This window comes from Diabrotica virgifera, chromosome 6, assembly GCF_917563875.1.
Source record: "Diabrotica virgifera virgifera chromosome 6, PGI_DIABVI_V3a".
NCBI lineage: Eukaryota > Metazoa > Arthropoda > Insecta > Coleoptera > Chrysomelidae > Diabrotica > Diabrotica virgifera.
The window spans coordinates 242,714,238-242,741,298 of record NC_065448.1 but is presented as its reverse complement, the minus strand read 5'-3'; the positions used below and the strand labels follow the sequence as shown (position 1 = coordinate 242,741,298).

The 27,061-nt window shown below is 33.0% G+C and overlaps 1 protein-coding gene across 1 annotated transcript in view; it reads right to left on the bottom strand.

The window, feature by feature from the left end:
- Positions 1 to 25,908, bottom strand: part of LOC126887464 (protein yellow-like) — a 75,277-nt gene extending 49,369 nt beyond the window's left edge. Inside the window, exon 1 of the mRNA XM_050655010.1 lies at positions 25,747 to 25,908. The gene's annotated coding sequence lies outside the window, so the exon portion shown is untranslated. The remainder of the gene's footprint in view (positions 1 to 25,746) is intronic.
- Between the last annotated feature and the right edge of the window lie 1,153 nt (positions 25,909 to 27,061).

The window sequence follows — 27,061 nt, the reverse complement described above, 5'->3', positions numbered from 1 at the left end:
AACTGAGCGAGATATGGTACAACAAAAAAGGATGACTAATTTATTTTAAGATAAAATGCGAAGTATGTAAATTTTAATCCCTCATCCACCAAATTTAAATGCATCGTTTTGCTTCTACAATACCTTTTACTATAGTGTTATTTCTATGTTCAACAAGTTGGACGGGTATAAAATGTATGGTTTTTGAAAAAAATAAGATCAAATTATAGAGAGCATTTTTAATTTTTTTTAAATCTTCCTTTTTCTCCATGTAACTCGAAAATGATAATAAGAGACAGTAATAAAAGAAAAATTAAATTGTTATCTAAAAGAAAACCTACATTTTTGTAAGGTATTTTTTTACGTATCTCTTATCACTTTCGAATTACATGTAGAAAAAGGAAGATTTTTAGGAAAATTTAAAAATGCGCTATATAATTTGATCTTATTCTTTTCAAAACCATTCATTTTAAACCCGTCCAACTTTTTGAACATACAAATAACGCTATAGTAGAAGGTATTCTAAAAGAAAAACGATGCATTTAAATTCTGGTGGATGATAAATATACTTCTCATTTTTTCTTAAAATACATTAGTCATAAGATTTTTTGCACCATATCTCGCTTAGTTTGAATGTAACCGACATTTAACAGTTCTCGTTTTAAAGTTTTTTCAAGCACTACAAAAGGTATTCGTAAGCATTATACCTCTAAAATCGACATTTTTCTGTTATTTTAAGTTGAAGGCACCCATTTGAGCATGCACCAAAAAAAAATCTTTTTTCACCTACCATCTCTTTTTTTTTTATTAAAACTAGAAGATTTATGAAAAAATGAATCTCTCTGATTTTTCATAAACTACAAAAATGATTTATATAGTTTTTTTCGTTAGATGCACAATTTTTATGGTATTCCCAAAAAACAGTCTCCGAAAAGTGTAATTTTTCAATGAAAATGGCAAAATTTTAACCACTAATAACTCAAAAAGTATCGAGTTTTCAAAAAAATTTATAAAACAGTTATTGCTTAGAATTAGGTTCTCTGGCCACTTCCGGTGTTAGTTTGATAAAAAAAATTCCACCCCCGAGATCGGGGGTACCACCTCTAAGTTAAAAGCGTCATAGCGTAGACTTTGTTTCTTGAGCTATTCCCTACTTAAAGTGAAAATATCAAGTAAATTGATGCAGTAGGATGGAATTCGGAGCCAAATATCCTCACTGACTGCACTAATAGATACCTACATCATTCATACAAGAATGCATTCACTTAAAGGTTCATTTGGATACCACAATAAAATCACCAATCACCAATAATTGACATATCTAAGTATTTGAAGAAGAGTGGATTGAGAGATATTTTCCCTAATTTTTGTGCCTATTTGTGCCTCCCAGTTGCCAACCAACGTGTCCGTTAAAAGTAATTTTCGAAAATGTCAAGAATTTAAAATACTCATGAAAATAATATCCGAACTAGTATGACTCAAGAACGTCTTAACAATTTGTCGATTTTGTCCATAGAATGTGACAGTGAAAGTAACAAAGGCGATCAATTATAACGACATTATAGATGATTTTTCCAAAGAAAAATCAAGAAAGAAATCTGATGTGATCGAACTGGAATGAAAACTTTTTTATATTCTTATTTAAATAAAAAAATCTGCTTGCAATTTTTTTTTTCGCAAAAATGCTACATGGTACATTGTACATGCTACAAAAATGGTACATGCTACAAAAATGGTACATGCTTGAAGGGCGGCTACTAGAGAATTGCCTAGTGCGCCAATTGACCTAAACGCGGCCCTGTTTGTATATAGGGATATATTGTGGCTTTTTAAGATGGCGCGTATTTTGTTAAAGACCGTTCTTGCCTTTCCTATGCGGCACTTTATTTCCTGTACATTGCTCCACTGCTCATTTATATTAGTTCTCAGGTAACAATACTGTTTTACGCGCTCTATCTGCGTTCCATTAATGTATACATGAGTTCCTTTTATATTCCCTTTGCTAATAATCATGTGTTTCGTTTTTTGGATATTAATGTTTAGTCCGTACTGTTGACTGTACTCATTGATTCTGTTCATTAGTCTCTAAAGTCCCTCTAAGCAATCTGCTGTCACCATGGTGTCGTCGGCATATCTAATATTTTATACTCTTTCTCTATTTAGAAGGATACCTTTGTCTACTCCGAATAGAGTCTCGTTAAAAATTCTCTTTCTTTTTCTTCTTCACGTGCCACCTCCGCGACGGAGGTTGGCAATCATCATAGCTATTCTAATCTTAGATGCTGCTGCTCTGAATAGTTCGGTTGATGTGCATCCGTACCATTCCCTCAAGTTACGCAACCACGAGATTCGTCTCCTTCCTACACTTCTCTTGCCCTGGATTTTCCCCTGTATAATCAACTGAAGTATGTTGTATCTCTCATTACGCATAACATGCCCCAGGTACTGCAGCTTTCGTGTCTTGATGGTTTGCAATATTTCCAGTCTTTTGTTGACTCTTCTCATGACTTCGTTGTTTGTTTGTTTATTTGTTATATGCTCGGTCCGGTCTCTCAGTACATATTAAATATCAACGGCCATAGAATACATCCCTGTATAAATACACGTAGTATTTTTAAGTGATCTACGATCATTAGAGTTCTGAAATTATTCTCAGGTCTTTGTCAGCCAAGTCCACTTCTTTTAAAATGTTAATCATCTTTTTGTGTTAAACTCTGTCAAATGCCTTTTCACAGTGGATCAAGCACGCGTATACGTCACAGAGTTATTCAATCAACGGTCTCAGTTAACGTCTCTGCATCTTTAAATCAGGACTTGTAATTCGAAAAGTGCCCATCTGGTACACTTTTTGTTCCTCGCACTTCTTATAAATTCTTGCATGGATGACTCTAAGAAACAGTTTCAACATATGGCTTATTAGGCTGATTGTTGAAAGACAATGTTTATTGCAATTTTACGAAAAAAAAAATGTATTCTTTATAAAAAGTTCTGCATGGACCAAAACCTATGATAAGATTATCAGATCATAAGATCATAAAGAATGTGATGTACAAACTATTAACCAAGATATTAACAAACAGATTAACAACTAAATTAGATGGATACAAGGCAAGAGAACAAGCCGGATATAGAAAGAGCTTTAGTACAAGTGACCACCTTTTAACGATGAAGATATTAAGGTGATACAGTAGCGATCAACAGGTAGCCAAAACGCGTTCCAAGATTGCGGCTGTAATTTTGAATATTTTTTCGAGATATTTGGCACACGCATTCGTAATATAATAAAGAATGGTGGTACGGAGCCCAATTTGAAAAATATATTATTATGTGGAAATTACTCTGTAATTAAATACAATATTAAAAAGACAAGCCTGTACCGCCATTCAGAAGGACAAAAAAATACACTTTCTTCAAATAAACTTTTTTATCCGATGACGAGATTTTGTGTTATTTTGGAACTACTAATGAAATAAATAATTTTAGTAGTTCCAAAATGACACAAAATCTAGGCATCGGATAAAAAAGTTTATTTGAAGAAAGTGTATTTTTTTGTTCTTCTTAATGGCGGTATAGGCTCGTTTTTTTAATATTGTATTTAATTACAGAGTAATTTCCACATATTAATATATTTTTCAAATTGGGCTCTGTACCGCCATTCTTTATTATATTACGAATACGTGTGCCAAATATCTCGAAAAAATATTCAAAATTACAGCCGCAATCTTGGAACGCGTTTTCGCTACCTGTTGATCGCTACTGTTTCCTCTTAATCGAAAAAGCTAACGAATATCATATCCCGCTATACATGGCATTTATTGACTTCGAAAAAGCATTTTATAGTGTGGAACACTGGGCAGTAAAGAATTCCCTACAAAACAGCAGAACAGACTACAGATATACCGACTTAATTACAAATATATATGATAAGGCAACAACAATTATTAAGCTAATGAAACAAACGGAGCCTACTAAAATAAACCGAGGAGTAAGACAAGGAGATACCATCTCGCCCAAGCTATTCAACCAAGCTCTAGAAGATGTGTTCAAACAACTACACTGGGATGGCTTGGGTATAAACATAAACGGGTAATATCTGAATCACTTACGATATGCTGATGATATTGTATTAATAGCAGAAAGAAGTGAAGAATTACAAAAACGATGGAAGAACTAGATAGAAAATCGACAAAGATAGGACTGAAGATGAATTATAGTAAAACAAAAACCATGACCAATCAACAAGAAGAACTAAAAATTACACTGGTACAAACAAGAATAGAACAAGTAAAAGAGTATATATTATATCTAGGACAAATCACTAGATTAAATAAAGAAAATCAAACCGAAGAAATAAAGAGAAGAATATGATTGGCCTGGGCATCATTCGGAAAACTGTCTTATATTCTAAAGAACAGAAAATACCCGCCATACCTAAAAACAAGAGTATTCAATCAATGTTTACTCCCTGTTCTAATATATGGCTCTCAGACTTGGACGTTTACAAAAGAAAATATGGAAAAAATAGCAAAGGCAAAGACAGAAAGATCCATGGAAATACAAATGCTGAGCATTAAACTATCAGACAGGAAAAGAAACGAATGGATCCGTAACAAAGTGAAAGATGTCTCTACCCAAGTAGCAAAGCTTAAATGGAAGTTCGCCGGACACACCCTACGGCAGAAGGATGAAAGATGGACTAAGAAAATTATACATTGGAGACCGTGAAAGCACAAACGAAAAAGGGGAAGGCCACAGATGCGATGGTCGGATGACCTGAAGAAACACACTGCGTCAAATTAGATGCAAATTGCCCAAGATAGAGAGGCATGGAAGAAGGAAGAGGAGGCCTATATTCAAAGATGGATGTTTAGGGCTGATTAGATAGATAGATAGAAGATCATAAAGATGTATCCATCGGATATTAATGTTTATCAATGTTATACGAAATTTGTCAAAAAATATGAATTTCTCTCAAGTAGCTTTCAGTACCGAGTTTCGAGTACCTACCTTCTACAATATCAAAAATTGTTATTAACAAAAATAGTGAACTTGAGAGATCTGAGTAAGTTCAACAGACTAGTTCCTTTAAAAGTTCAGTTAGTTTGACTGTTAGACACTGATTTCTTGTACTTAGATTAACTATAAATTAAAATTAAAACTTCTTACAGTACCATTTTAAAAAGAGAAGTACATATTATAATATGTACAAATTATGTAAAAGTATACAGGTAAATGATAAATTAAACAATAGGTGTATAATTACGATCACAATTGAAATTTATGTTTACTAACATTATATCAGTAACTGAGCAACTCTAGTTGTAGGTGAACTGAAGGCCGATCAGTAAAAGGTTTTTAGTAATTATATGTTGCAAGTTCGCTAAGACAGAAGAATTACGATTACGACTAGATTATATCGGGATAAAAAAGATCGACATTAACATGCACAAACGTATAAAATAAATGTAGAAAAAGAGGCATAACGGATATAAATATAAGTTTGAAGAAGCTGTTTTCGCTATTTTTACCGGACTTTAAAATACACTTAGGGCATAAGTTTTGTAGCACCAAAAATTATGTTCATTTTAAAAATTGATTTTCTTTTAAATCGCTTTACGAATTCCACTATTTTTTTTATTATTGTTTTCACCCAATTTTGAAAAAATGTGAAAACTGGATTATCCACGTCCGTCTGTCCGTCTGTCCGTAACCACAACTCCTCCGTCATTATACTAGGTAGAATGACAAGTGAGGTGTCAAATGAAAGCTTATAATCCAAGGATGGTACTAAAGGTGAGAAATTTGACCTAAACTATCTGTCCGTCGGTCTGTCCGACCGCGAATATAACTCCTCCGTCATTATACCAGGTAGAATGACAAATGAGGTGTCAAATGAAAGCGTATAATCCAAGGATGGTACTAAAGATGAGAAATTTGATATTGGCTGTCTGTCCGTCGGTCCGTCTGACCGCGAATATAGCTCCTCCGTCATTATACCAGGTAGAATGACAAATGAGGTGTCAAATGAAAGCGTATAATCCAAGGATGGTACTAAAGGTGAGAAATTTGACTTAGGCTGTCTGTCCATCGGTCCGTTCGACCGCGAATATAACTCCTCCGTTATTATACCAGGTAGAATGACAAATGAGGTGTCAAATGAAAGCTTATAATCCAAAGGTGGTACTAAAGGTGAGCAATTTGACTAAGGCTGTCTGTCCGTCGGTCCGTCCGACCGCGAATATAACTCCTCCGTTATTATACCAGGTAGAATGACAAATGAGGTGTCAAATGAAAGCTTATAATCGAAGAATGGTACTAAAGGTGAGAAATTTGACTTAGGCTGTCTGTCCGTCGGTTCGTCCGACCCCGAATATAGCTTCTCCATCATTATACCAGGTAGAATGACAAATGAGATGTCAAATGAAAGCTTATAATCGAAGAATGGTACTAAAGGTGAGAAATTTAACTTAGGCTGTCTGTCCGTCGGTCCGTCCGACCGCGAATATAACTCCTCCGTCATTATACCAGGTAGAATGACAAATGAGGTGTCAAATGAAGGCTTATAATCCAAGGATAGTACTAAAAGTGAGAAATTTGACTTAGGCTGTCTGTCCGTCGGTCCGTCCGACCGCGAATATAGCTCCTCCGTCATTATACCAGGTAGAATGACAAATGAGATGTCAAATGAAAGCTTATAATCCAAGGATGGTATTAAAGGTGAGAAATTTGACTGAGGCTGTCTGTCCGTCGACCGTCCGACTTCCAATTCCACTTTCGATTACTTTGGGTGAAAACCTAGGACTTACGAAGTCCAATTACTTGTTTTAGATTTTTCTTTAGGCGAATGGAGAGATGAATATAATGGATATGAAGAAGCTTGCCTCCAATAGAAGCGCATGGAAGGGCACTTGTATATTTAAGGATTATGAGAAAGACCCCTGTATATTTAAGGATTCTGGGAAAGACGATTTTTCTTTGTTATTTCCACTGTTGAGCAAACTTTTACTAAAATTTCTTTTTTGGGCTTCTACCGGGTGGAAGAAAAGACATATTTCCTTTATATTAAGTTTGAGACTCCCTGTAGGGAGGACAAGGTACAACTGTGGATCGACATCGAATTCGTGTTATAGTCTTATATTTTGTAAATACATATAGTCAAAGTAATGAAGCTTAAAATAGGACAAAACCTCGCAATTTTTACAGAATGGATCGATTTGCTTGAAAATTTGAGAATAAGAAGTGGATAGTCCAAGGATCAAAATCTATATGAGGCCGAAAGGCGCTTTTACCATAGGGGTGGTTGCCACCCCATCTCGGGGGTGGAAATTTTTTATTTTATTTTGACCGCAAAAGTTGGTAAAAACATTCATTCTAAGCAAAAAACGTTCTATACATTTTTTTGATAAAACTAATAGTTTTCGATTTATTCGCTATCGAAAGTGTTGGTCTAAATCGAAAAAATCATTGTTTCTAATCAGTTTTCTGCTAATAACTCAAAAAGTTTTTGTTCTATCAAAACAAGTTTGCTTAACAAAAATGTACCTTTTGAAAAAATAAACAAAATCGTTTTTATAATTTGCTTTAAAACCAATAGTAATCGAGCTATACTTTATTATATGTTAGCTCTTCTTCGTAAAATGCTAAATATTGTAGTTTCAAAGTCAAAAGACGGGAAAACTATGCATTTTTCGAGGATGTTGCTGTTGTCAACTTGTTTAAGCTAATTTAAAGTATTTCAAAATATCTATCTTCAGAAACCAAAAAATAGCCCTAGCTCAAAAATTAAGTGACTTATAGTAAAAAGAATGTCAGTCCCTATTTTTTTTTCAGCGAAAAACTGATCGTAAACTTCCCCCTACTCTCCATCCTAATTAAAATTGGTCATTAACCTTATTTGGTCTTCTTAATTTATGTATTGTTAATAGGTTCCAGAGGTTTGACCGGCTTAGAATGATTAGTTTAAAAAAAAATGAGTTAAAAGCGAATAACGAATTTTTGTAGTTTGGTAAAAAATGCCCATTTCTTCAGAATAGAAAGATTAGCATCAGAGATAGGAAAAAATATTTAAATATAAAATTGTAGCTTATTTAATTCCCAAGAACTTGTTTTGCAAAAATTTTTTCTACGGCAAAAATTGAGTGAGCTATTGAAAATTAAAACTTGTAATAACATGCAAAAACCGTCTTTACCAACCCTTTCAAAGTCACCTCTTTTTGCGAATGAGGATTTTAAAATGATATAATATTAATAGCCCTGTAGGTCCTGTAAAAACCTACAAAATTCTTTTTTAACAAACTTTCTAGGATAAAAAATAAAAAAGTTACGGTTAAAAAATCAATATATTTTTTTTTTTGAAAAAAAAGGAGATATCCAATTGGAAGCATAATAATGTAAGTTAGCGGTGTTCTTAGTCATCGGCCTTATTCATTCTTCTTTATTTATGTATTATTCATAGATTCCAAAAGTTTGACTGCCTTAGAATGATTAGTTTTTAAAAAAATGTAGTTAAAAACGAATAACGAATTTTTGTAGTTTGGTAAAAAATGCATTTGCCTCAGAATAGAAAGAGTAGCATCAGATATACGAAAAAATATTTAAATATAAAATTGTAGCTTATTTAATTTCCAAGAAATTGGATTGCATAACTTTTTTCTACGGCAAAAATTGAGTGAATAGTAAATGAGTATAATACCGAAAAACATTGATTTTTTCGATATAAAACTAACACTTTCGATAGCGAATAAATCGAACACTATTAATTTTATCAAAAAAATGTATATAGAATTTTTTGCTTAAAATGAATGTTTTTATCAACTTTTGCAGTTAAAATTATAATAAAAAATTTCCACCCCGAGATGGGGTGGCAACCACCCCCATGGTAAAAGCGCCTTTCGGCATTATATAGATTTTGATTCTTGGACTATCCACTACTTATTCTCAAATTTTCAAGCAAATCGATCCATTCTGTAAAAATTGCGAGGTGAAAAGCTACGGTTCCTGGACTAATATTTTGTTTTTCAAGTTCTCTGATACCTTTAAAAATAAAGAAAATATACGGCTTTATTCTTGTATTTGTGTGTAAAGATGTATTTTAACTGAAATAATACTAATTCAACAATAACAAATAAAACTTAACAAATTTTATAAATAGAGAGACACATAAAGGCACACTTATAAGAGTTATTTGTCGACCAGATGAGCGGTATGCTCAGCTCAACATACGAGAAACAAGATTATTTAATGGAGACTTTGTGATGTTTTAACGCACCAACTGCGCTCAGCCTTTGACATTAAAAACACCCTCAATGCTAGTTCACCCGAAATCCATGAGAGGTCGTCGTTGTGACTTAACATCGCGATTTAGTTTACTTTATATTTCTTTCAGTTTTTCAAGTTTTATTAGATAACTGTTGTTTTACTATTGCTACGTTTTGTTCTTTCTTTATTGTCAATTTAGTATTGTTTCAGTTCAAACACATCATGTTAAAGAGTAAAACTGCCCATTTGCTTTATTTTTAGAGATATCAGGGAAATTAAAAAAATAATACGAATACGCTTCTAAAATACGAAAAAATGTTTTGGCAACTAGTAATAGTTTAAAAGTTATTTTAAATGCTTGGACACTGAGAGTATCAGTAATTTTGAAGAATTGTGTACTCTCTTTGATACTTATTAAAAGTAAAAGTCTTCAGCATCCATATGTACCAGAAGCATATGCATTTAGCATATGTTTTTACACAATATGTTTTCCGTTATTAAAAAAAATTACCTCTGGTATAAACAATTTAAATATTATTGATTTGTCAAGTACTATATTATATTTCCGGCTTATAGACCAGGAGATAATAGATACAAGTTCAGTCACGATATTGTTCAGCCACGATGGGGTGTTGCAATGAATTTTTGAGTCCTGTCATATCCATAGAATGACAGGATACTATCAATTTTATGAAGAAAATGTTTTCTCAGGACTCTAAAAATCACGAAAATTTTATTATTTTCATTACTTGTTTGCACTCCCTTAGCTCTTTTGAAATCCTCCTGCTTAAAAAATTTTCTTCGTAAAATTGATAGTATCCTGTCATTCTATGAATATGGTAGAACTCAGAAATTCATTAAATTCTATTTATTTTTTCATGGGAAATCTAATTTTTATAAGAGACCCGTGACTTTTTCCACAAATTGTAAGTACCTCCCCTAACCTTCCAGTATTGCAAAGGGCAGGACTCAGAAAATCGTAGCTAAACTTATATCTAATATCTCCCGGTCTATTAGGAGTAGTCATAAAGGCGTAAATTTATTTTTACAAAAGTTATAAACAAACGAATTTGAAAAATTTTAGAACACGACATTTTTTTGTATTTCTTAACAGATAAAATATTTATATTTAGTAGAAATACATAGCTTTTTAATGGTACGCTAAAATTCGAAAAAAAAAATGGCATTCTTCGCACTAAATTCCTAATAATTATAAAAACCCGCATAAGTTCTCTTACTCTAGGCATATATTGTACAATCTACATTAAAGAAGAATCTTTAAAGAAAACACCCAGATAAAATACTTGGGATGTGTGCTAAATGACCAATGAGACCGCAGTCTTGAAATAGAACGAGGCATTGAGATAGCCGACGTATCTCAGGCGGTAGTATTTTTGGCTCGAGTGCTGATAGGCCGGGGTTCAAATCCCACCGCCGGCAAGAAGAACTAGACAATGTCTAGAGGCCCCAGGTCGACTCAGCCTGAATAAAATGAGTACCTTGGGTAAAAAAAGGGGTAATAATAGGCGGTTGAAGCGTAGCACTGGCTCTGTTACCTTCCTTGTATACCGTAGGCCCTAGATATAGCAGACTACCCTGCTATAATCTCAAAGCCGCGTCAACGGTATAAAACGGGAGACTATTATTATATTGAAGACCAACTAAAGGGAAGTGGTTCGAAAACGGGAGACCAACTGAAGGGAAGTGGTTCGATGAAGAGTGTCGTAACATAACAGAGAGAAAAAATAATGCATATCAATGACTACAACAACAACATAGAACAAGACAGGCAGAGGAGGAATATAGAATGCTAAGGAGGGAAGAGAAGAAAATACACCACAGAAAGAAAAGAGAACATATAAAAAAGAACTCCAAGAAATTGAAGAATTAAATAAACCAACAGAAACCAGAAAATTCTACCAAAAACTTAACAAAAGCAAAAAAGAATTTAAACCAAGAACAATGATGTGCAGAGACAAAGAAGGGGATATAGTAACTCAACAGAGTGAAATACTGCAAAGATGGACTGAATTCTTCAAAGAAAAGTTTGAACAAAACGGAGATCCACTATACGATGAAATTATACTGGATCAAACGGATACCAGAGAAACAACCCCCCTTCAGTAGCTGAAATGCAAGAAGCAGTTACCACACTGAAAAACAACAAGTCACCTGGATTGGACAACATTAGCGCAGAATTAATAAAAGAAGGCGGAGACTCCCTATTGAATGCGATAAGACTGGAATACCGGAGTAATCATTCCACTACATAAAAAAGGGAGATCCGCTTCAATGTAACAACTACCGGGCAATAACGCTACTGACTTGGCATATAAAATACTGTCAAGTATTGTGTATGAGCGATTGAGACCATATGCGGAACAAATAGTTGGGGGATATCAATGTGGTTTCTGCAGACAGAAGGCCACAATAGATCAGATCTTCGTTTTGAGACAAATCTTGGAAAATACTAGTGAATTTAATATAGAAACACAGCATCTCTTCATTGACTTTGAGAGTGCCTATGATAGTATCCATCGAGAATTTCTGATCAACGCCCTGAAAGAGTTTAATATTCCAACTTATCTCATTGATATAGTAAAAGAAACTTTTAAAGTACAAAGCAGAGTTCGAATTCAAAACGCACTAACAGATACAATCCATGTTAGAACAGGAATACGACAGGGAGATGCCCTATCCTGTATTCTATTCAACATCACATTAGAGAAAATAATTAGAGAGTCAAAAGTCAACACCAGAGGAACAATAATAACAAAAAGTGTACAAATATTGGCATTTACAGATGATGTTAATATCATAGCTAGAAGCAAAAGAGAAATGATAGAAGCATTTAATGCGATAGAAAGAGCGGCACAAAATAGTGGCCTAAATATTAATGAAATAAAAACCAAATACATGATGGCCAGCAAATCGACAGGCCAAAGAAACCTACAGAATCTGACAATAAGAGACTATAACATCAAAAGCGTAAAATTTTTTACATATCTAGGTTTACTAGTTACTGCAGATAACAATGTCAGCGAAAAAGTTAAGAGAAGAATATGTACATATTGCTAATAAAACATATAATGGACTCATAAAACATCAAAACCCTGATAAAACCGGTCCTTATATATGGATCAGAGACATGGACACTGTCGAAAAGCGATGAGAACTTATTAGGTACGTTTGAACGAAAAATCCATATATAAGGGAGTGAAATAAAATGACGTATGACGCAGAAGATATAATTTTGAACTACACGCAGCATACAACGAACCCGACGTCATAACATCCATAAAGACCGGATGTCTGCGCTGGATGGGCCATGTTGAACGAATGTTAGAGACCGAAACACCAAAACACATAATGAAGCAAACACCAGTAGGGGGAAGGTCAAAGGGAAGACCCAAACTTAGATACATGGAACAAGTGGAACAAGATCTGAAAACACTTGAGATTACCCACTGGAAGAACAAAGCAAGGAACAGAACAGAATGGCGGAAAATCCTAGAACAAGCCAAGACCCAAAAAGGGTTGTCGAGCTACTGATGATGATGATTATTATATTGAGATAGCTGAAAGCGCTTTCAATAAAATGAAAGCTATATTATGCAATGCAATACTGTAATATAAATTAGATCTATAGTATTGATATGCTATGTATTTTCTGTCCATTTAGATAGAGTTGAAGTCTGGACAATAATTACGGACGCAACTGCGAAAAGACTTGCCAGCTTTGAGATGTGGTGTTATTGAAGAATGTGGAAAATATTATGGACACGACACATAACAAACACGAAAACTTTAGGAAAGATAAAAAGGAAAAAAAATAATTGATGGATTCGACCGTTACTTGATGGAAGTTCATTTTATCTAATAATAAAACACTAAAAACGTTTGTTTTCTATACTCCCACAGAATTTATTATAACTAAGTGACTACAGCTGTTTCGGCAGAGTGCCTTTCTCAAGTGATATAGTTTACAATGTGTTTGCCTTTTTAAGTCTTCGACTGAAGAGGTTGAGGAGTGGGGAGCTGTTTGTCTCGAGTTGGTCATTCAGAATTATATCTGTATTTTTCAGTTTATTAATTTCTATAGATTCTAAAAAAGACAGCTTAAGGCCTTTATTTTGAATATGCAGAATTTGAAACTTTTCATTGAAAGAATGATTATGATCTAGAAGGTGAAGTGCGTATGTAGAAGTGTCTGTTTTTCTATTGTTGAATGCCCTTTTGTGTTCTGCTATCCGTTTGTCAAAAGTTCTGCCAGTTTGACCGATGTACGTTTTCGGACAGTCACTACACGCTAGTTTGTACACACCACTCTGTAGTTGCTTTTTCTTTCGGCTTTTATTGTTCTTAATAATATATTTGCTGAAGTTGTTGTTAGTTCTGAAAGCTGGTGTTATTCCTTTCTTTTTTTTTTGTGTATCCACCACCACAGAAAGAACCCAGTACCTTCTGCTCTCTCACATATACTGGCAAGATAACAACAAAAATAGCCAGATACATAAAAAAGAAAGGAATAACACCAGCTTTCAGAACTAACAACAACTTCAGCAAATATATTAAGAACAATAAAAGCCGAAAGAGAAAGCAACTACAGAGTGGTGTGTACAAACTAACGTGTGGTGACTGTCCGAAAACGTACATCGGTCAAACTGGCAGAACTTTTGACAAACGGATAGCAGAACACAAAAGGGCATTCAACAATAGAAAAACAGACACTTCTACATACGCACTTCACCTTCTAGATCATAATCATTCTTTCAATGAAGAGTTTCAAATTCTGCATATTCCAAATAAAGGCCTTAAGCTATCTTTTTTAGAATCTATGGAAATTAATAAACTGAAAAATACAGATATAATTCTGAATGACCAACTCGAGACAAACAGCTCCCCACTCCTCAACCTCTTCAGTTGAAGACTTAAAAAGGCAAACACATTGTAAACTATATCACTTGAGAAAGGCACTCTGCCGAAACAGCTGTAGTCACTTAGTTATAATAAATTCTGTAGAAGTATAGAAAACAAACCTTTTCAGTGTTTTATTATTAGGAAAAAAAAAAATACTCAACACCACGGAGGAAAGAAAAATGAGCTGCTATATATTAAGAAATGAAAAATATGAGTTGATGCGATGGGATTTACAAGCGAAAGTAAAAAAAAATTAATGGAGTGGAAAAATAACAATAGAACTCTTCAGAGTAGCTTCAGACAATGCCCTTAAAGGGTGAGGCAAACGGGGAAGAAGCAGCCATAAATTACCGGAAAAATTTGTCCTGGGAAAAGGTGTTTATCTGGCTATTGAGATGATCTGAGAAAAATTTAGTTCTCTTGATTCTCAAATACTAACAGGAGAATATTGGCGTCATGATTTGCTATTATAAATTTATGATACAACACGTCACGATTACTGTTTCGTGGATAGTCTGATTTAATGTTGACTTATATAATCAAATACGATATAAGCAATTACATCCTAAAACAAGACTACCTCAAAAATACACCGGAAAACGTCGCAAGCACTATTTTAAATTATTCTTATTTTTTAAAACGTTTATTAACCCGGCATTGGTCGCTAGGTAGGTTGTTACGAGAGTGGTCGCGCGTGAGATTTTCTCTCACATATCCAACTTTTGCCTTTCTTTACAAAATTTTACAAAAAGGATGAGGTTTCATCAACGATAAAGCCATTTTCTTTAAAAAGACAAGACGTTTTTCTGTTTTATTATTATTGTCTTTATATAAAATGTGACTATTGATGCCGCCAATATTTAACATTGAAAAATAGATGGTCACTATCTACAACTAACCCGTGAAACAGAATACAGTAAACCCTCGTTATCCGCGGACTCATCAACCGCGGTTTCACTTATCCGCGGTTGCGATTTCTGTTGAATTTTTAATGAGAATATTTTATTATTTTTATACATTTTTTATAATTTGACCAGTCGCGTTAAATTACTCATGATACACCACTGGCGCTTGTTCTAGGAGCAATTAGTACGGCAATTAGTACCGGCGAATGTAGACGCTGATCTCAGCGTCTTTATTTTTGTTGATATGATACTATTTCACGGATATGCAATAATGTACATATTTTGTACTTCTACAGTTCTCGTTTTAAACCTCGAAAATTACATAGTTTTGATACTGAAAAAATGTCTTCATCTGAAAGGAATAGTAAAGATTTTGTTAAAAGGAAAAGATGTGTAATGAGTTTAGATAAAAAAATTCAGTTGTTGGACTGTTTAGCTGCAGGAGAATCATTTGTAAGTGCCTCAAAGAAGTTTAAAGTGAATGAGTCTACTGTAAGGACTATCAAAAAGAGTGAGACATCCATTCGTTCCAGTGTTTTGTATGGCACTAGTTCAAGCAACAAAGTAACTTGTTTTTCGCGATCTCAAACCTTGGAAAAAATGGAAAAGCACTGGCCGTTTGGATCGAAGATCAAACAAAAAAAAGAGTGCCAATTAGCACGCGAATAATACAAGAAAAGGCTCTTCGTCTTTATGAAAATCTAAAGGCTGACAACGAATCTTCTAGTTTCCAAGCAAGTAAAGGATGGTTCGAAAGATTTAAAAAAAGAGTTTCTTTACATAACGTCAAAATCGTGGGAGAATCAGCTTCAGCGGACCAAGATGCGGCCAACCAGTATCCAGCTAAACTTAAAGAACTCATAGAAAGGGAGGGGTATAAGCCGGAACAAGTTTTTAACGCCGACGAAACAGCCCTTTTTTGGAAAAGAATGCCTGCTCGTACCTTCATATCGGAAAATGAGAAATCTGCACCGGGCTTTAAAGCAGCAAAGGACAGGTTAACTGTTTTATTTTGTTGTAACGCTTCAGGTGATCATATGTTAAAACCAATGCTGATTTATAGGTCTCTAAATCCACGGCCTCTTAAACATAAAAATAAAAATGAACTACCGGTATTTTGGAGGGCAAATAGAAAAGCGTGGGTTACGGCAACATTGTTTACGGACTGGTTTACTAACTGTTTTGTGCCTAGCGTTAAGCAATATTTATCATCAAAATCGCTACCGTTTAAAGCACTTCTTCTTATCGACAATGCTCCTGGACATCCGGAATCCCTCAACTTAATAGATTCACATGTGAGAATTGACTTTTTACCTCCCAACACCACTTCGCTTTTACAGCCTTTGGATCAGGGAATCATAGCTGCATTTAAACGGTATTACCTAAGGCGTACATTCAGCCGTATCTTCAATTGTATGGAATTAGACCCTTCATTGACCGTTACCGATTGTTGGAAACAATTTAATATTTCTCACTGTATAACTATAATCAAAGAAGCCACTGATGAAATACGCCCATCAACTATAAACGCGTGTTGGAAAAATCTATGGCCAGAAGTTGTTATTGTAACCTCAGAAGTGTCCCATAAAACAGAGGAAGTCGATGATATTCTACAAGTGATGCACAAAATACATGGGGAAGGTTTTGAAAATCTGCAATCAGGTGATGTTGAAGAAGTTCTAGCCGCCAATGACAGTGAACTTACAGAACAGGAGCTCCTCGAAATACTGGAAAATAGTAAAGAAAGCGATGAAGACGATAACTCCCAAGAAGTAACAGCCGAGACGGCAGTCACATCTCTCACTTTAAGCAACATAAATACAATATTATCATCTGCTCAAAAACTTCAGGATATGGTTTTTGACGTGGATCCTTCTATGGAAAGAAGCCTGAAATTCAAAAATGGCTTAGAAGGCTTATTGGCACCGTACAAAGAAGCGCAAAAGGAAATTAGGAAGAAAATGAAGCAGCCAACCATCCTGTCATATTTTAAAAAATCAAGTTTTTAAAGCATTTTATACTCTTAATACAATGTCGTTATGCATAAATTTAATAAATATGACTGTCTAACCGCTTATTTTATTGTTTCATTAATATATGTACATAATTTCATTATATTTTTTTCTATGTACTAATATTCTTATCCAAATTGGGATTATATGTCATATTATTCTTTGGATCGTGGATCCCTCACCAACCACGGTTTCACCAACCACACCTTTCTCTTCGGAACGTAACCCCCGCGGTTGACGAGGGATTACTGTATAGGATTTTCATATCATCGACCACATCTACGGCGCCTTTTATTACATCATAAAAGGATATTATTTTAGGTTTTAAGGGGCAAAATAAAATTAATTTTTATACACAGTTGGTGACGCCGGTGGTCGCTTGATGAGAGAATCTCTCACATGAAGCGCACTGACTCAACAATATGGTGATACTAAGTAAACTGAGTCACTATCTGAGCGGACGAGTCTATGAGATTGTCGAGGGAGGATAGTTAGGAGACTAGATGGAACTACAGCGCGTATAATTTCCCAGAAAAAAAGTGGTGCGCAATTTTCTGAAACCGTGAGAGAAAATCTCATATAGCGACCACTCGCGGGTTAAACTTTCCTAGTTATCAGTATGTTAAGAGGGTTAAAATTGGAAATTTACCATTGAAGTAGAAACTTGCGCATATAATTTTTTTATTATTTTTTTTTATATATTCAAATGGATTTATAAAATTCATCAAAACGTTTTCGGTCTGAGAACGTTTATGCATCAGTATATGAAACTAGCCCCATAATTAGCTAAAACGATCTTTAAATTATTAAACGATCTTTATATTATTTAAACTAACAACTTTATCAGATGAATACCAAGGATTTAGATCCGGAAGGTCCTGCGTGGACGCCGTATTTGTACTGAGACAAATCACAGAAAAGGCCATTGAGTGCAATAAACCAGCATATCTACATATATGTTTTATATACCTGACAAAGGCTTTCGATCGCATCCAAGTCGAAGACGTCTTACATTTACTGTATAGGAGAAACATACCAATCAATATTATATAAACCATCGAAAACATCTACTTTTATAATCGAATACAGGCAAAGATAAATGGAAAACTAACGCGGTTTTTACCAGTACAAAGCGGAGTCAGACAAGGTGACTCATTAAGCCCACTGCTCTTTAATATAATAATGGATGAAATAATAGAAGCAGTACGTAAAGGTCATGGTTCCAGAATGGGGAACAAAGAAATCCAAACATTATGTCATGCAGACGACGCCGCATTAATCGCCGAGACAGAAGACGATCTCCAAAAGATTAACACTCATCGTCAATACAATAGCCAAGAAATAAAATATTATAATATCAGCAGAAAAAACCAAATGTATGACAATATCTAAATACCCACTACGATGTAAAATCAAAATTGATTGGAAAATAATAAAGCAGGAAGCAAGGTTTAGATATCTGGGAATAGATATAACCAGTTACGGAGATGTTGAAGAGGAATAATGACAACAAAGCTTAAAAGCAAGTAAAGCGGCGGGATCTCTTAATGACACAATCTGGAAGAACAAACCCCTAAGACAAGACACAAAAGCAAGAATCTAAAAAGCAGTAATTAGACCTATATTAATATAGACGGCGGAGACAAGACCTGACACATCTAAAACGAGACGACTACTACAAACAACAGAGATGAAAATAATCCAACGAATATCAGGGAAAAGTTTGTTGGATAGGGAGAGAAGCGAAAACATCGAAAGAATATCATGCAATGTAGAAGACATAAATTGATGGGTGACAAAACGGAAACAGGAGTGGAACGAACACATTATTAGAATGGCAGAGGATAGGATAGTACGAATAACGAATAGCACGAGACAAGTCACCAAATGGACAAAGAAGTATTGGCAGACCAAGAAAAAGATGGTACGATAACTTAAACAATTTAGGAGGCTAATATTGAAGAAGAAACAGGCTTTAAAGCCTACATACAAGAAGAAAGTAGAAGAAGAAGATCTTTAAATTACATAAATTAAGCATTATAATTAATTAAAATTATGACACCAACTCAACGTTAAAAGATAACTTATTGTTAAGGGGATATACATATCCCTGCGCGAAAACCAGGTTCCAATCTGGTGAGAGGTGACGACCAACTGGTCATCCCCTCTCACTAGATTGGGTATTTAAAAAAATTAATAAAAATTTTTCTGTCATTTTACATTAGAAGCTTTTACTTTCATTTTAAGTTTTTAGAAATATGGTAAGTGTACAGCCACCTACAATAATTTCCCTTTTAAATTCAGGTTAAGATTGGATAATTATAATATGACACTAATAGGGCGTAACAAAAAAGGAGGTCATAAATTAAATTACATATTGTGGGACCAAAAAATAACTCGACTGAACTTAACTTACCTTTAGTACAAATGGGCACATAAAAAAGTTGCAGCCCTTAGAAGTTATAAAATGAAAATCTATTTTTTCCAATATATCGAAAACTGTTACAGAATTTATATTGAAAATGGGCATGTGGCATTTTAAAAAAAAAATAGTAACAGTGAAATTGATGCACCCCATAAACGTTTTATGAAGACTTTGTTTCCTTAAACCCACCGAAACATTTTTGTGTACGTTCCAATTAAATTATTATTTTGGTACTATTCGTTAAACAGAATGTTTTTAAAACTTGTTTACCTCTTAGTACTTTTTCAATAAGATGCTGCATATTTTTTAATAGTAGTAGTATAATTTTTAATATGTTTTAAAAATTTTGAGTACCTAACAAAGCGTAAATTATAAATAAAACTAGTTCTCTTACTTAACCATTATCTTACTCTACTTTATCGTACTTAAGAATTTACAAATATGTGTTGGATTTTCTCGATAGTTCTTGATAAAAACTGGCCTACCGAAAAAGTACTCAGAGGAAAAACTATTACAACATTGTGTTTGACTAATGATACCACAATAATAATTTAATTGAAACACACACTAAAATTTGTGGAAGTTTAAAGGCAAGCGTCCACAGGTCCGCATCATACGCATCGGACGGATCGCATCAAACGGATTAATTTTTCATACTGCATCCACTGTATCGGCAGCAATCGGATTGCCGATGCGATGCCTACCTGCGGAAAGTGTTTGTGAGAATGGACGAAATCCTATGAAGAATAAGTAATTATTAAACCTATACAGAAGTAAAAACTTCAAATTGTATTTTGGTATAAAATAGTTTATTTAAAACTTCTAAAAGTCATCCACATGGATTGCAAAACGTTTTCGTTCTGAACAGAACATCTTCAGTGCCTGGAATGAAGTATTTCCACGTTAGATTAAGGCAAAAAGGTTAAAATTGTGACTGTTAATGAGAAAATTATGTGGAGAATACTTACATTCCGCAAAGTATTTGTAACTAGCACACCAATGAAGGTGGTAACTTCAAAATATATGGCTTACATTGTACCTTATGATAAAATATTATGACTACAAGTCGATGTTCCTAGATTAAAATATGTATGTGCCTAAAGAGCAACATGTTTCCCTGCTCGAAAAAACTAGGTACTTGCCATTTGAATTAGCACAGACCAACTGATGTAAAATGAAAAGGAATGACAAAGAGTGACATGACAAGACAAGGTAAAGTCAATTTTTGGTTACGACCTTCAAAAAGTGTAGTTTTAATTTTTTGGATTTTAATAAAATGTAAAGGTAGGTAAAAGCTGATTGAAAATATAATTAAAAATGTTTAGAAAATAAGTTGAGAATCTATTGTAAAGTCTAAATAGCAACTCTCTAATCCAGAAAAAACTTTAGGTTTGTTGGAAATAAGATCGGTATAAGTCATGGTTAGAAGCTTGACGTCATCGATTGTTAAATTTAAAGGTGAAAGTTTAATTTGGTGTAATAGAATGAGATTTATACTATATGTAAACATTAAATGACCTGAAGTGGAGAGATTGGATGGTAAATAAAGCGGATTTTAATGTAAATGTTATAGATATATGTAATGTTGGTTGCCTAACATGGTGAGGAATGTTTAAATTTGGCTGTATACTGTTGTAATGATGATTCTGTCCACAAACCATACATACTCATAGACGTTTTACGTAAATTGTCAAGGTCAAGACAGCAAATTAGTTACCATTCCAATCCAGAGATGTCGCTGTCAGTCAATTCTCTTGTCATATTTAACAACTGACAGTTGAGAATTAAATTAATTTGTTATTTACTTTTTATTTTACAGTTTGTGGCTTATTTTATTATAGTGGTGTTACGTTTTTAATTAGATTTAATCACAATTTTAATAAGTGTATTAACCTCCTCTCCATTTTTTAAGAGTAGAATTTTTAGTTTACATTGACCATCCCGTGTTGTGTTTCTCCACATTAAAAAAAACAATATAATAGATCCTGAAACAGTTTATTCCAATAGGCAAGTGTGTCATCAACATTTCGGACCTATATATTTTTGGAAGTTTGTAAAAGATTATAAGGTAATATTTATCTAAACAATCATCCTATGTACAAGATTCTTTCAAAAATTTTCATTCAACTCGATACACATCAGTGCTTTCACGTGACACATAGCAGTAGTGTTTAGCATTTTGAAAACAAATTGGAATATTTGAAGTTTTCAGTAAAATATGGAATAAAACATTGAATTGTCTTTCTGTTGTTTTAATTTCCTGCGAAATTTCATCAAAAATCCCGCAAAATTTATAATTTGAAATTCTCACGTAACTAAAATTTGTCAATTTAGTTCCCATTCCAATCAAGAGATGGCGTTAATTCGATCCGAAAGATTAACATGGTCGTGAAACGTCTATAAGTATGTATGGTTTGTGATTCTGTCTGTTAAAATTGTAAAGGAAATTATGGAAAAAAATTAAAGTTAAAATAACTAAAAGAATACAGATCAAGAGTAGATTACAATATTAAAGAGATAATTGTAAACAATGGAATTAATAAAATAATAATGGATTAGTAACGAAAAGGAAAATAAAATATGTGACAGCCAAATCTAATTACACTTTATGTTGTTTAGGATGGGATAAAATCGTTCAAGAAGAAATACCATGAAGGCTTCCAGCAGCAGTGGTTAAAGTGTGGGTGAATAATGTAATGATATCTAATAATATAGGATAATTATGTGTTAGTGTCAATATGTAATGGAGAATCTAGAATGCTGAGTATCTGAGATAGCGAACTATGAGTTTGATGTGGTATATGGTAGGGGAGTGAACAAACTGAACCAAGTTTGATGTAATCTTAGTGCAAGTTTATAATCTTAAATGACAGAGATGTTAACCAGAATTAAGAATGGTGAAAAAGAACTAATATGAAATTAAATTAAAATAGCTGAGTAATGTGGGTTGCCTGATATGTAGATGGAAAATGAAAAAAAAAAGAAGAAAAAATGAACAGACTGAATTTAAGCTAATGGATTTATGTTTGCAGTACCCTATTGTTTAGTATAGTCTAATAAAATTATTTTGAAAGAGAAAAAGGTAACATCAAAATAAAGTAATCAAAATAAGTAATTATTACTTGGTTGTTAGTAGAAGAGGAAGAAGAAGAAAGAAATTTAGAAAAAGAAGCATAATTTTTAGATATACAACATATTCAACAAGAAATCGAGACATGGAGAATGTCACACACTATCACATTTTTATTCACTTTGCAAACATTTTTTTCTTAGCATTGTAATATTACAGCTTATACACCGATTCTCTCGGTAGACCGCAAGCTATAGAAGAAACAGGACGGTAGACTGCATAGTAGCACTCATTTTTCTAATTAATTATACATTTGAGTATAAAGGAATACACAAAGCTGTTAAAATTTGATTTAAATGGAAAATAGTAACTATATCAGTAAAAGTTTGTATTCAAATATACAATTAGTAGTCCAAGTAATGAAGCTTAAAATAGGACAAAACCTCGCAATTTTTACAGAATGGATCGATTTGCTTTAAAATTTGAGAATAAGTAGTGAATAGTCCAAGGATCAAAATCTATATGATGCCGAAAGGCGCTTTTACCATGGGGGTGGTTGCTACCCCATCTAGGAGGTGGACATTTTTTATTATATTTTGACCGCAAAAGGTGGTAAAAACATTCATTCTAAGCAAAAAATGTTCTATATATTTTTGTGATAAAATTAATAGTTTTCGATTTATTCGCTATCGAAAGTGTTAGTTTTATATTAAAAAAATTAATGTTTTTAATCAGTTTTCTGCAAATAACTCAAAAAGTTTTCGTTCTATCAAAACAACTTTGCTTAACAAAAATGTATCCTTTGAAAAATCAACAAAACCATTTTTTTAAATTTTCTTTAAGACCAATAGTAATCGAGCTATACTTTATTATATGTTAGCTCTTCTTCGTCAAATGCTAAATATTGTAGTTTCAAAGTGAAAAGACGGGAAAACTATGCATTTTTCGAGGATAATTTGTTTAAACTAATTTGAAGTATTTAAAAATATCTATCTCCAGAAATAAAAAAAGTCATTAGCTAAAAAATTAAGTGGCTTATAATGAAAAGAATGTCAGACCCTATATTTTTCAGCGAAAAAGTGATCTAAAGCAAACCCCTGATCACCACCCTGATTAAAATTAGTCATTGACCTTATTTTGTCTTCTTTATTTATGCATTATTAATAAGTTCTAGAAGTTTAACTGGTTTAGAATGATTAGTTTTTAAAAAAATGGAGTCAAAAGCAAATATCGAATTTTTGAAGTTTGGTAAAAAATTCCCTTTTCTTCAGAATAGAAAGATTATCATCAGAGATACGAAAAAATATTTAAACATGAAATTGTACCTTATTTAATTCCCAATAAATTAGTTTGAAAAAATTTTTGCTACGGTAAAAATTGAGTGAGCTATTGACAATTAAATCTTGTAATAACATGCAAAAATCATCTTTACCAACCCTTTCAAAGTCACCACTTTTTGCGACTGAGGATTTTAAAAGGATTTAATATTAATAGTCTTATAGACCTTGTAAAAACCTACAAAATTATTTTTTACCAAACTTTCTAAGATAAAAATTAAAAAGGTTACGGTTAAAAAATCAATATATATTTATGAAAAAAAAAGAAGAAATCGAATTGGAAGCATAATAATGTAAGTTAACTTTGCTTTTAGTCATTGGACTTATTCATTCTTCTTTATTTATATATTATTAATAGATTCTAGAAGTTTGACTGGCTTAGAATGATAAGTTTTTAAAAAACAGGAGTTAAAAGCGAATAACGAATTTTTGTAGCTTGGTAAAAAATGCCATTTTCTTCAGAATATAAAGATTAGCATGAGAGATACGAAAAAATGTTTCAATATAAAATTGTAGGCTATTCAATTCCCTAGAACTGGGTTTAAAAAAATTTTTTCTACGGCAAAAATTGAGTGAATGGTAAATGAGTATATATCGAAAAACATTGATTTTTTCTGTATAAAACTCGCACTTTCAATAGCGAATAAATCGAAAAGTATTAATTTTATCAAAAAAATGTATAAAACATTTTTTGCTTAGAATTAATGTTTTTATCAACTTTTGCAGTCAAAATATAATAAAAAATTTCCACCCCTAAGATGGGGTTGCAACCGCCCCCATGGTAAAAGCGCCTTTCGGCATCATATAGATTTTGATCCTTGAACTATTCACTACTTATTCTCAAATTTTCAAGCAAATCGATCCATTCTGTAAAAATTGCGAGGTGAAATGCTTCGGTTCCTGGACTATAGTTAGAAAAATGTGTTGTTTTTTTTTAACGAGAAAAATCTTAAGTAGTTAGATATTCGAAATATCTTTAGAACGACCAATAAACATGAAAAATAAGTAATGTGTCTGACATTTTAATCCCCAAATTCAACTTATGGCCTATGATATTTTTTCTGCATATACCTGTGTATAAACTAAAAGTTAAAACTGAGTTTACTTGTCTGATTACTACAAAAAGTTATACATTAAAAATAATTATAAATATTAAATGCCCGCGGGGTGCGTCCCCTCATCGGCGTTCCGTATGATTCAACGCCCCTCGAAGCAACCCTTCGACATTACCGATGATGCGATCCGTACGATGCGGATCAGTAGACGCAATTACATAAGTTTTTGTACAAGGCAAACTAAAATCCGTTGCGTACGATGCGGGTCTGTGGACGCTTGCCTTAAGGGAACAAAACTCCCCTAAAAATTTTATGGGGTGCACAAATCTCACTGTCATTTTTTTTTAATGTTCCTACATTACAATGCCATTATATCCATTATAATATTTTCAATATAAAATCTCTAATTGTTTACGATATACATATTATAAAAAATCAATTTTCATTTTGTAACTTCAAACAGCTGCTACTTTTTTTATGAGCCCGTTTGTACTAAGGTAAGTTAGGTTCAATCGAAATATTTTTGGTCCGAGAATATGCGATTTAATTTATCACCCACCTTTTTGTTACACCGTGTAAACTTTTACAATTTATATTTAAGATCTTACTAGTTCTCGAAATTTTTCAAAACATTTTTATTTGTTAGAACGTATTTATTTGTGTATTTATTAGTAAATAACAAAAATTAAAACTATAATAACGAATTTATAAAATGAGTTTCTAAAACTTTAGAGTAATAAAAAAATTAAGTCAAACTCACCCACGCAAAAATATGCTTTACTTACGTTGAAACAAAGACAGTATAACAACGGAGTACGATGTCACCAAACCGAACTGTTTGCTTGCTTCACGGTCAAATAACACACAGTATAGTATAATGCACAGGTTGTAAATGCGAGGAAGGATTGGCACGACGAAAGTGTGGTAAGAATATAAAGGATAGGGTTATATACATGTAACATATTGAAAGTTGTTCATTTCCCGTAGCTTAATCGAAGAAAAAATAGTGGCATACTGATACATGAGTTTTCTAATAATTTTGAGAATTCGTGTAAAAGCTAATTTTGTAATACAAAATGTTTAGTCTATTTAAGAATTAAATAGTAGGCTTTTAAATAGTAAAGGCTTTTGTAAACTATATAGTGTTTTAACCCACTGTATCCAGTGACTGATCATCAAGGGGGGTAGGGTAAATTCCCCCCTCCCCCCAACCAGGTCCAAAATTAAAGAAAAAAGGTTGAAACATAAAAATAATATATTATTATGATCTGCTTTCTATTACTTTTATATTAATTAGTATTTATTTGATTAATTATTTAATTGTCGCAAATCGTACATAAAAAATATTAAGAAAAAAATCTCAGGGTGCCTTTTGTCATAAAAAAATTTAATCAAATTATCTTAGGTTATACTTATCCTTTCTCGTGGCTTCAGTATCTCTTAATTGATCCTTGTCGGGATAAAATAGGAAAAGGAAATAAATAGAAATATCATAAATAAGCACATACAAATATATTTATTATCAAAAGCAATGCTCTGTAAATTTATCAATTAACTCCTGTGGGCATAACTGTCCAAAAGAAACCTTTACGATATAAATTAAACTAATTCAAACAAATATTTATCTCTTTGTTCTTGATACCATTAATAAAACAAGCTAAACAAACAAATTTGGTATTCGCAAAATTAATTATACTTCCTATTAAATTTTTGAAATGTTGGAACCTTCAATTCATATGCTTTTGCGTAAAAAAATTAACTTCTGATTATAAAGAAAATCTATCACATAGGTTATTGACTGACCTTTTTGATTCACACACAATGATGTCTCCTCTTGACCCAAACAGCTCCTCCTTGTTGATTATGTTAGGCTACCAATCAAAGCCCTCTCCGTTGTCAGCAAAAATCCAGCAGCATACCAGCAACTATTTCTCCAAAACACCAGCCAGGCTTCCTTTGAGCAGGACTCGTTCAATAAACTCCAAATCTCTCTCCTCTCTTTCTCTCAACAATAATCTCCTGAGACCCAAGTATCTTTTTTACTTGGTGTCACAAATAATTTTAATAACGATAATTCTTGTAACGTACTCTCTTGGACTT